Genomic DNA, 12,810 nt, shown 5'->3' on the forward strand with positions numbered 1-12,810 from the left:
CCTTGCAAGGTTTTTAACGAGGCAACCAAAAGACGTATTGTTAGATATGTGTACTCTTTTTCCTTTTCTAGAATTTTTTTCCCACTGGGTTTTATTTTAGTTAAGGTTTTAACGAGGCACATTATCTGTTGAATAGACATTCAAGGGGGAGTGTTATAAATAGAATTTTATTTATGGTGAATGTCTATATTTAGAGAGATTCTAGGTGGCTAAGTCACCCTCTCCCTATAAATAGAGGGTTCTATTCCATTGTAATTCATCCCAAAATCAATAAGAATTCTCTCTCCCTACTTTTCTCTGCAATACTCTTATTTTTTATTGTTGTATAACAATAAGAAATTATAATTGGATGAATTTACACTGAAAGAATTTTTCTTTATTAAATGTCTAAAAGCTACTTTTCCACATTCTTCACCACTTTTTCACACTTGAATATAGCTAGCAGCATCTCCATTTATAAAAGTACCAAACCTATTTAACTAAAAACTGAAAACCTCTTTCTATAAAATTCTGACTATAAATTTAAATAAACTTGCAAATATCAAATCCTAAATAATTTAGCATTACAACATTGAATTAGTTTTCCATCATACAACACTTTTATTATACTCTTTATGATAAAACAGATTTGTAATAACCGTGCTAATGATAAAACAGTTTTTTACAAGAGTGTCGAAACAGTGAATAAGCCAACATAGATTGAAGAGGAAGAGAAGAAGTCAGACTTAATATAACACGTATCATTTCTGCCTTTAATTAACAAAACGATTGGTTGGATTTATCCGTGATTTATTTGTTTAATTTATTCCTAATCCCGGTTTCTCTGAACAAAAATTTGGATGCTTAGTGAACGTACATGAGAGACTCATTTGTAGCAACTAGTTTCTCTGTATTCTTGAATATACGTAAAAATATTTAATACATATAGACTTAAAAAACAATTGATTGTGTTCATATTTAAATCTACCAAAAGTTAGTATTCTAGCGCAACTTTAAGACCTTTTATGAATAAGATTAAAAGGCATTTTCTCCGACAACTCTATCTTCGTTCTTTTAGCTATCACGCAATCAATCAAACTTTAGTGTATCTTCCTAATGAAATTTGATTGATTTTCAATAGACGATGTTGGAAGCAATTTTTTTTTATTAACTGTACCTTCTATGTATCGACGATGTTGGAAGCAACATTCTTTGATTAACTTTACCTTCTATGTATCCTTCAGCCATAATAATATTAATTGCGCATTGGCATGATTTGTTATCTCAAGGTTGATTGCTTTTTTCTGCGAGAACATTTCAATTCTTGTTTTCTCTATCTTAATGTAGATATCCTGCACAAAATCTTCAACTTTAACATATAAACCTATAAATAATATCTATTTATACATAGATGAGTGTCAGGTTTGTAACGACCCATCCGGTCGTTATGAGTATTTGCACTTCATTCAGCTGTTTGAAGTCTTGAATAGCTTCATATGATGTATTATGACTTATGCGAATTGTCGGTTTTGGTTTATAGGTGATTCAGGATCAATTTGGAAGAATGAATCTCATGTTAGAAGCTTTAAGTTGGAAGAGTTGACCAAAGGTTTTGGCGTTAATTGGCAAAAGTTGGTAATTTGGAGTTTTGGAATGTTCATAAGTTTGACCGGGAGTTCACTTTGATGATATTGAGTTCGGATTGCGGTTTCGGGAATTTGGATAGCTTCGTTAGGTCATATGGAACTTGTGTACAAAAGTTGAGGTAATTTCGAGTTGATTTGATATGGTCTGACACGAGTTTTGGAAGTTGAAAGTTTAGAAGTTCATTAAGTTCGATTTGAGGTGCGATTCGTGATTTTCATGTTGTTATGTGTGATTTGAGGCCTTGAGTAGGTTCGTGTCTTGTCATGAGACTTGTTGGTATGTCGGGACGGGGTCGCGCGAGGCTCGGGTGAGTTACAGACGGGTTTCGGACCATTTCTAGCCATGTTAGTTCTGCTGGTTTCTGCTGGTTCTGGTCTTCTTTGCGACCGCGAAGGTCGAGTCGTTGCAATGGGGGTTGTTTGATGTTTGTTCTTTGCTTTCGTGCTTCAGAGATCGCGTTCGCACTGGTTGACGTTTTAAGTCTTTGCGTTCGCGTGGTGTTGAGCGAGGTTGGTCAGTCATGATGGGTTCTTCATTGCGTTCACGATTGTTTGTCCGCGTTCGTGAAGGTCTGGCAGTGTGCTTCATCACGTTCGCGAGGTTGTTGCCGCAAACGCATAGAGTAAAGTGTGGTAGTGTGAGTTTGTGCTACGCGAACGCGAGGCTTGCGCTTTGGCGAAGGGTATTGCTGGAGCAATGTTATAAAGTACTCTATTTCGAAGATTTCGGACATTTTATCATATTTTGAGCAATGGATCTCGGATTTGGGAGATTTTGGAGGAGATTTTCACCACATGGATTAGGGTAAATATTTTCTACTCGGTTTTGATTATATTCCGTGATTCCACCCCTCCGAAGTCTAGGACAATCTCTCATAAGGTTCCTATTATCACCACACTCATAACAACCCCTCTGCAGGCGTAACTCTTGGTACTGAGTCTGCGCGAGACGACTGGAATAACCGTTATAGGAACCCCGTGCAGAAGGTGCACTGAAAGATGGTTGTCCAGTATAAGTTCCATGGGGCTCTTGACTAGCTGCGGCACTACGGGTAACCGAAGTGCTAAAAAGATGAGGATATTTGCTCCACATATCATGCTCGGTATCCAAAGTTTCCTCCTCGACCTGTTGACCCCTCCACTGAACCTTCACCGGTTCAATGTTCTTCGACCTCAGCTTTCGGACCTGCCTGTCCAAAATGGCTGCCGGCTCCTTAACATAAGTCAAATTCTTGTCCAACTGCATCGAGCTGAAATCTAACACATGTGACGGGTCCTCATAGTACTTTCGGAGCATGGAAACATGAAATACCGGATAAACTGCCGAGAAGTTAGGTGGCAAAGCAATTCTATAGGCCCCTTACCAACTCTCTCTAGAACCTCAAAAGGACCAATATACCGAGGGCTCAACTTGTCCTTCTTATCGAAACTCATTACACCTTTCATGGGCAAAACTCTGAGTAGAACCCTCTTACCCACCATGAATACCATATCACGAGCCTTCATATCACCATAACTCTTTTGTCTGGATTGCGCTCTACGAAGACGCTCCTGAATCAGTTTGACCTTTTTCAATAAATCAATTCCTCATGGAACCTCAACAGTTGTGATTTGTGCACCGTACAAATAATAATCCAAATATGATAAATCTGTAAAAAAATGCAACTTATCACCCAATGACCCAGTGTATGCAGTGTCCTTTCTCAACAAGTCTATGAGTATCTATACAACTTACTTCATTTGTTCGTTATGTTCGTTATGAGACAATTAAGCAAACTCAATTCAACTCAACTCGTGCATCGAAATCACCGGACATAATTGCTATAATCACATCATGAACTATCACTCTATCAAATTCGATGGTAAATATCCCATATAGCTAGAACCCTTTTCGGATGACATATTCATATTATACCTTTTGTTGTACTAGTCTTAGGGTACGCGTTTTGCGCGTGTACCCTATATCAATAAATATACAATTTTTACTAATTACGTAATAATTATAAAATAATGTGTTTGAGTACTTGAACAAAATGTAAAGAAAATAATTCATTTGCGTTAGGAGTTCGGGCTTTTATACTCTTATAATGATATAGAAAATATAGATATTTCTTACTCGAACAATATTTTCTCTCTTTCTCGATTTTTTTCAAAAAAAAAAAGACTTAATTAAGTATATGTGTCTCTCTTTTAATAGTGACAAGCCGTAAATAGAATTTTCCCCTTAGACCCAAGCAAATATAAGGACAACAAAACGTCCTAATTATTATAACTCTTATTTCTCACAAATATATTTGTGTTAAAGTTCTAAATATTATGACTTCCCATATAATTTAAATAAGAAAATATTTAATGATCAAAATTTTAGTTAATTTCAAAGTACAAAAAAGGTGAATAATATTTTGCTGAGAGTCTTCGTCTTTTAATATAGTATGGATGTCCATTGCTCTTTATTCAGAAATGCTTTCTATAAAATTTATGTATCATAATTATAAATACTACTTAAATAAATATTGCAATTAAATTTAAATTATCCAATGTTGATAATTGTTATACTCTTTAACTCAAAATATAAAATATTAGAAATACTTTGGGAATGACACTTAAGAGCTGCATTTTAAGTGTACATAATTCAATAGTATTGTTCAAAAGTTTTATATTTATAAATATGGGGTACACGCGTAATGAACATATCCTATCCATAAATAATTTTATGAATGATAATATTCTTAATTTTGGAGAAAAATTAATGCTAAATATAATTTTATAAAAAGATAAGGATGGTTTGTTTCTTTACATCAAATTAAAATTAATTTGACACTTTTTAAGAAATTAAATAGTATTTAAAGTAAAATCATAACATCTCTAAAATTCAAAATGTAAATAAAAAAGGGTTAAGAAAAGACTCCGTAAGTTTTTGCTTGATACTGATCCGTGTTCCCGGGAAGAAATTCCATAACAAAAGTAGTTAGAATTTCCTTTTTAATATTCTCTTTAATTACAGTCTCACTACATGTTGAAAAGATATTTCTCTCTTTTATTTAACTTAGATTTTAGGAATTGAACAAAATCTAATTCCTTCTTGAAAACATACTTTTCTCATTTATTTATTTATGAATTTTAGGAATGCATTCTTTTTTTAATTTTCTTTTATTTATGTGAGAAATTTAGGAATGTTTTATTTTTCTTCTTTTTTTTTTAAGACTTGCAGATGGACTTTTTTACTTTTCGTAAGTATATTTTATATTAGATAAAATTATAATGACACTCAGCATATATCTTTTTTTAATTAAGTTAGAAATTACTAACACTTTGAGGAGAATTTTGTACCTTCTTGAAAAGATAATTTTTTATTTACGTTTAGGATTTTTTTTGTTTTTAGTAAAAAAATTATTTTGATACTATGAAATAAAAAAAAAAGGTTAAGGAACATATTTCAAAGGATCAAACTAACAACAGAATGTTGTTCTGCTATCTTTTGGTTATCAGAAAGGAAGAGAAAGTTTTCAAAGACTCTCTCTTTCTTTTACTGCGTGACAAGCAGCAAAAATTTCAAGAAAAATTTTTCTTAACAAAAATATATACATTTTCCTTCTTACGCAATTTTGAAGGAATTGAAGTTGAATACAAATTCCTAACTATTAGTTTAGTCTAGATACGTTTTTTTTTTGGGTAAAACAATGTTGAAAAAGTCAAAGTTGGATAATTATATAGTAAACTTCAAAAGTTCTAAATATTGTAGAATATCGTAAACAATTCAAATAACAAAATGTGTATAACTAAAATTTTAGTTGATTTCAATTCAAATGACTATTTTGTCTAATGTGAACTTTATTTTAAAAGAGTAAAAAAAACGAACGACATTTCGTTAAGGGCTTTCGTGCTTTTAATATAATATAGGTATAGATATAAATATAGATAAACAAATCTGACCCGCCGTAGAATATACATCCTCAACAGTCTTACCAGTAGACGCCCAAACTGATTCTACATTTTTCTGAAGAAGGTAATAAGCCTTCCATAGGCTAATATGGACCTATTCTGACTTTTGCTTATGGACACGAGTAATTTTTAACCACATGTCTCAATTGCGAATATATACATGCAACCTGCTTTCAACCCAAATTATCAAAAAACTACATCTCGAACCATTTTACTTTATGTTCCCCCATCTGTTCCACTCACCCGTGATTTGCTATAATTTCGTGGAACAAATACATTAAATATATAAATCTTTGAGTCTAAAGTCCTTAATTTGCTTAGCATTTCAAGACAAAGAAATAATGCCAACAACCTTCTAAGCCATACTCCTCAAAAGCAAGACCTCTAAGAAGGATATATCACTGCACTTAGGCAGATCACAACACATTAAATATCATAAACCACGAGCTCTATCTAGCAAAAATCTTCTCAAGTCGTTCATCATATACACATACAACCAGCTATGTAACCATTCACACACTTTCGTTGTCCACAACAACAGAGATAGTCCTACCTCTAGAAATTCAACCCCTATACCTCAAAAGTGCAAGATTCCTGGTGACCTCCACATGACTACTCAGACACCACTATGAAGTCACACCTGCAAATATCTATTAATGTGCAATTCCATCAATCCTTCCATGTTAGGCAACCTAAATTTGAACCTCAACGACTGACTATCATATAATTATTGTAGTGGTTAGTGGAATCGTCCATAGACTCCAATAGCAAGTATCCTCTACACCACATTCCCTTCCTTGGTAATACTGAAATCAGTACTACTATACTTCTTAAGCAACTCGAGTTATTCGTGCTATCTCTGCAAAGCAATTCAAATTTCACACAACTCGCCACATCTATCATGATGCCATATCTACGTACAAGAATTTATTATCAACTCCAAGCCAAAAGTAGGATAGTCCTCCTCATACGCACTCATCTGCCTAGAAACATACGAATTTTCTCAATCCATGAGTCAATCATCATCACGCAACAAACTCTCCAAGCATATACGAAACATTAACTTTAAAATCATGGTCAAAACCATCTCAAGCTCTTAGAATCTCACTATATAATAATTAAGCCATTGAAACTGAATCTCTCCAAGTCAACCAAGTCACACGGACTACCAAATCCAAAAGTCTTACCACAAAAGTATCTGTAATACCCGATTATACGAAGTAAATTAATCATTTCAGATATCGTATTAATCCAAGCTACTGCTATTACTCAGCTTCTTCAAATTACTCTTGACCCACTTTTAAGGCATCACTTTTTTTTTCATTATACTGTGGTCTTTAACCAAAAATTACACTAAGTGATTCCGATATGAAACTATGTCATCCTAATATCTATAAGCCACTTTGTTCCCCTTCATGCTCCCACAAGTACCTCAAACCGAGATATTTTCTCTAAAGAGCCCTTTAATGAATCTAAAACTAATCATTTCATCTCTCTAATATTGCATTGTAGAATCAATAATGATATAGAAGTACTCTAATTCCTTGTCTTAAGCCAACACCAATATCAAATTCTTAACCAAACTAAATATCCAGTAAAAATTTTAAGTATCACATCTTGTAACTTGAACCCACTAGAACCGAGTCTCAGAACCAAAATGTTGTTATTTTGGACTCAAAAGACGCAAATAAGTGTAAAAAAAAAAGTGACCATAATATATATAACTCCAGAAAACCTAGCGCTATATAATAACGGTAACGGCACCGTTAATATATAGCGCCGGGTTTTCTGGCGTTATACTGACACAGTGATATAGCGCCAGAAAACCTGGCGTTATACCCTTTTTTCCTGACCAGAGTACAATAATTCAAAAACGTATAGTGCCAACTTATTTGGCGCTATATATGTAAAAAAAAAAAAAAATCTTCCCGGCTCTCCATTTTCTATATAAAGAGGTTAGAATCACATAGAAATGCATTCAAAAAAACTTTTAACTCTTGTTGAAACGTCTGTTGTTGTTAAATTCTCCAGCATTTTTTTATTATGTCTGAAGAGCGTAGGATAAGAGTTTCATTATATTGGGGTGGTGAGGTTGTGATGGAGAATAACTCAGTGGGCTACAGTTTACCTGCTAAGTGTCATGTTAAATTGCCACTGACAATGGAGTACGATACATTGATATCGTTGTTATGCAAAAAAAAGAGTGTGAGGAAACGTTCGGTGATACTTAAAGTAATCGGAAGATATCCTTATTCCGTCACTCCGCAAGGGGTTGCTTTTTACTCGGAGTTTAACATCGACGATGATGAAACTTTGAGTGATTTTTGAGGACTCCGGACGAATGTCGGGATTTTCTTGTAATCACAATGTAGGAGATGTACGTGAAAGTCGAAGACGTTCCAAAAAATGAGGTTGTGCGTAGTAGAGATAACCCCCAGTAATCGGGTGGTTATTCTGGAACAGTTTTTGCCGGACAAGTTCCGAATGAAAGAGTTATCTTTGATTTAAACTTATCACCGCCGGTGAATGAGCAGCGAGAAAATAATTTATACCCTGCTTTCCATAACTCACAAGACCAGTGGTAAATTTCTATTTTCATTTGTGTTAATTATGTATATTTTTGTTGTATTGAATTTGTATTAACGCTCACATATTTAATAGGGGGTACCGGCCGGATATGAATTTTACAAGTGGCCCATCCGGTAGTCATCACCTAATTGATGACGTCCATCATGGAATTTCATCACATTACGACATGTAAGTGAAGTGATTTACGCAAAATATGGAAATCATTTATTAATTTAGTAGCTTATATTTTTGTTGGTTGTGCAGTGAAAATGAGCAAGTTGAACTCACTCAATTGCCCGAAAATGATGTATTACATCGGGACCTGGCAGATGCACAGAGTGAGGAACAGAACAGTGATTACGATAACAATGCGGATGAATCCGGGGATGAGACACCCTTTGCTCGTGAGGATGGTGATGCAGAGGATGAGGAGGAAGGACCTGATTTGAAGAGAGACCCCCTAGACGAAGAGTGTATGAGTCCGAAGTGCGGTTTCATTCAAGAGAGATTCCTTACATTGATAACTTGCCAACCGTGCCGGATGTGGAAGCTCTCACAAGGGATTTTGATGAAATCCGGACAGCAATGTGGGATGAGTCTAGACCAACGGTGCTTGCAAAGGGGATGCTTTTTCCTGATAAAGCGCGCCTAAGCAGGGCTTGTAAAATGCACAACGTAAAAGAGTGTCATGAGATGCAGGTATGGGAGTCAAGTCCGACGGTATACAAGGTTGTTTGTCGCAGGTGGTTTTGGCCATGTAATTGGATGTTGCGTGCGACCAAGAAGAAGACAGGTATGTGGAAAGTGGGTAAATACATTCCCACCCACACATGCGAAATGGACACATTCAACGGGAATCACTTCAACTTGGATATTGACTTGATTTCTCTTGTTCTTATTCCACACATCGAACAGTCCATAAGGTATAAAATCAAAGAGTGCATTACATCAGTCCAGCAGGAACATGGCCATACCATTACTAAAAGAAAGGCATTTCTCGGGCGCAAACGAGCGTTTGAAATAGTGTATGGTAACTGGGATAAGTCATTTGCAGATCTGCCTAGGTACATGGCTGCACTGCAGCATTTTAACCCCGGGACGGTTGTTGAGTGGAAGCTTGAGCGAAGTGCAGGTAAACCAGAATATATATTCAATTACATGTTCTGGGCGTTTAAACCAGCAATTGATGGTTTTTCGCATTGTCGCCCCGTAATATCCATAGACAGCACTCATGTCTATGGAAAGTACGATATCAAGCTGTTAATAGCCGTGGCAGTAGATGCTAATGGACAGATATTTCCTCTAGCTTTTGCTATTTGTGCCAATGAAAGCCAAGAGACGTGGACGTTGTTTTTGAACCATATGAAAGAGCACGTTGTGAAACAGCGTTCCGGTATCTGTCTAATATCTGATCGGCACGGTGGTATCTTAAGTTCCATGGAGAACTTGCCTGCATGGCAAGAACCTTATGCCTACCATCGTTACTGTGTTAGGCATTTGAAAGCCAATTTCCAGAAGGCATATCCAATAAGGATCTACATGATTTGATGTGGATGGCAGCAATAGACCACCAACAACATAAATTCTGGAGGCACATGGAATATATTAAGAAAGAAGACGAGGCAGCCTATCGTTGGTTAATGCGACATGACCCTGAAAAGTGGACTTTGCATGCGGATGGTGGCAGACGATGGGGAACTCTGACTACAAATATGTCAGAGTCTTTCAACAGGTTATTGAAGTCGGCAAGAGGATTGCCTGTCACAGCCATGGTGCAGATATCGTTCAAGCAAATGGCGGAGAGGTTCATTGAAAGGTCTGCGGCTGCAATGTCATTGATGGAAAGGGGTGTTGAATTTATGCCAGTGCCGATGACGAGATTTGAGAAATATAGACAACGAGCACATTGGCATTCATTTTTGCAGTATGATAATGAAAGAAATATTTTTGAAGTTCGCACTGCTATCCATCAAAATCGGGGTAATAATGTGCATACTGTAAATGAATCTGCAAGGTTATGCTCTTGTGGAAAATGGTCCATCTGCCACATGCCTTGCTCTCATGCCATCAAGTGCTTTCAACAAGTTGGTTTAGGTGCAACCAACTATGTTGATCGACAATATAGTGTTTCCAAGTACCTAAACACATATAGTGGTCAGTTGCAGCCACTGGGTGCTGAGCAGTATTGGCCTCCTGAACTATTTAAAATGGTGTGTAACAAGTCTTATTTGCGTAAAATACAAGTGCAGAAGAGAACGCGTATATGGAACCAAATGGATGTTAGTGATACAGTTTATGCGCGAAAATATGGTATATGCTCGCAAACAGGACACGATCGTAGAAAATATCCTTTGGGTGGCAACAGTAATCAAGCTCGGGGTGGGTGTTCTTCTAGTATACCTAACTACCCATGAGTTGATGTTGTAATAATTAGTTATTATGTGTATGTTGCGTGATTTATGAAATAAAATTATGCTTGTAATAAAATAATTTTTTCCAAGTCCAGCACATTACCACTCTTCTATGTATAAGAAAAATAAAGATGCTTTGACGTTAACATAATTCAACTTTCACAATATTTGGTTTGATTCTAGATAATGGAAGAAATATCGGTCCACTTATTTCACCTTTTTTTCTTTTTCGTTATTTTTCCTCTAGGATTATTTAAACGTAACACGAACTTCCATTTAGTATGTGTGTGTTGTCTTGTCGAACTGAAAAAGCTGACCAGCTGACATAAAGTAGTCTTATTAACATCATGATATTTAGCACGCTAAATATAGCGCCATTATACCTGGCGTTATGTGTGTGTTGTCTTGTCGAACTGAAAAAGCTGACCAACTGACATAAAATAGTCTTATTAACATCATGATATTTAACACGCTAAATATAGCGCCATTATACCTGGCGTTATGTGTGTGTTGTCTTGTCGAACTGAAAAAGCTGACCAGCTGACATAAAGTAGTCTTGTCAACATCATGATATTTAACACGCAAAATATAGCGCCATTATACCTGGCGTTATGTGTGTGTTGTCTTGTCGAACTGAAAAAGCTGACCAGCTGACATAAAGTAGTCTTGTCAACATCATGATATTTAACACGTAAAATATAGCGCCATTATACCTGGCGTTATGTGTGTGTTCTCTCGCCTATAAATAACGGGCTCATTGTAGTCATTTTGTGTGCTCAAAATTTACTAAACGCAAATATTTCATTAAAAGAAAGATTTTTTTTTACTAAAAGGAAATATTTCACAAATGGCTCAACCTCTTCGTCCACCAATGTGCTACCGTGGAAAAGAATGTATGATGAAAAGTTGTTGGGAAGGTCGTGATGTTGGAAGCTGCTACTGGCACTGTATGAACCAGTTGTACAAGGTTTCCGGCGAGCCTATGTGTGAGTTTGATGAATGGGTTGATGAACCATGTTATGAAGAATGCTACAGAGAACAACTGCAATCTCTTTATAATATGTGGTTATGCCAACTGGGAGTACAAAGAGAAAGCGATAGAATTATTACAGAAATGAGGGAGAAACTGAAGGAGGTAGGAGATGAAAAATGGAGAGCAGAATGGAATTGTGAAGCATAGAAGGAACGTAAAAAAAAATATAAACGGGAACTTGCGGAGGTGAAGGTGAGAGTGAAAGAGTTAGAAGAAGAAAAAGAACAAATGGAACAACGATTTAAGTGGTTGGAACGGAGAATAAATGGCAACCGGGACTAAACAATGGCCTGTATGTGTTTAGTGTATTTTTCATATTTCATGTATTTTTATTATGTTGGCATGTTATGTTTGTGTTTGTGTTGTACTAATATTTTCCTTGTTTGTTGTACTAAAATTTATTTTAATTGAAGTGGCATTTAAGTTTAAGTGCTTGTGTTGTTATACGAAACAATAAAACACATTGAGAACTAAAAAAAGTAATGGACATATTCGATTAAATATTGTTGTTAATATATACAAAAATATTATTTACACCAAATAAAAAAAAAAGGAAGGCCGACTCAATGTGTCCCGCATCCGGTGTGTCTCAATGTAGCCGTCGGCCTGAGGCGCATCCCCTCCCGCCCGGGTACGCTATCAGGATCATCATCATCAAGTTTTCTCCTTATAGCCGGATGCGACGCAGGATGACATGTATCGGTGGTGCTGTCAGGTACAGTAGAAGGATACATAATAATATAAAACTTAGTTTAGAAAACTACATAATAATTCATAACAATTTATATTATCTTACCATAATCGTGTCTGGATCCTGAATGTAGTCATCTGTCGCAGCATCACATGAAGCCTGAAAAAGGAAATTAATATAGTGTAACAAAATAAATAAGTTATAGTTAAAACAAATTCAAACAAAATACTACACATTACTACGCTACAATGATCTTATTTTACTACGCTAAAAGGATCTACGTTTTACTACGCTAAAAAGGTCTAGATTTTACTACGCTAAAAAATAATCTAAACTAAACATAAACAACAAATAAATTTAATTGCAAATAAAACACAAAACGGCATGAAAGCACTTATATATAAATGAGAATATTAACAGACAAATTTATTTGACAAATTTATATTTTTATATAAAACACTAAAATTAAATCCGGATAAATTTAAGATGCTAATTTCGAAAAAAAAAACACAAACCGAAATAGAACACATACAAATCAAA

The sequence above is a fragment of the Nicotiana attenuata genome, unplaced genomic scaffold (assembly GCF_001879085.1).
Source record: "Nicotiana attenuata strain UT unplaced genomic scaffold, NIATTr2, whole genome shotgun sequence".
Lineage (NCBI taxonomy): Eukaryota > Viridiplantae > Streptophyta > Magnoliopsida > Solanales > Solanaceae > Nicotiana > Nicotiana attenuata.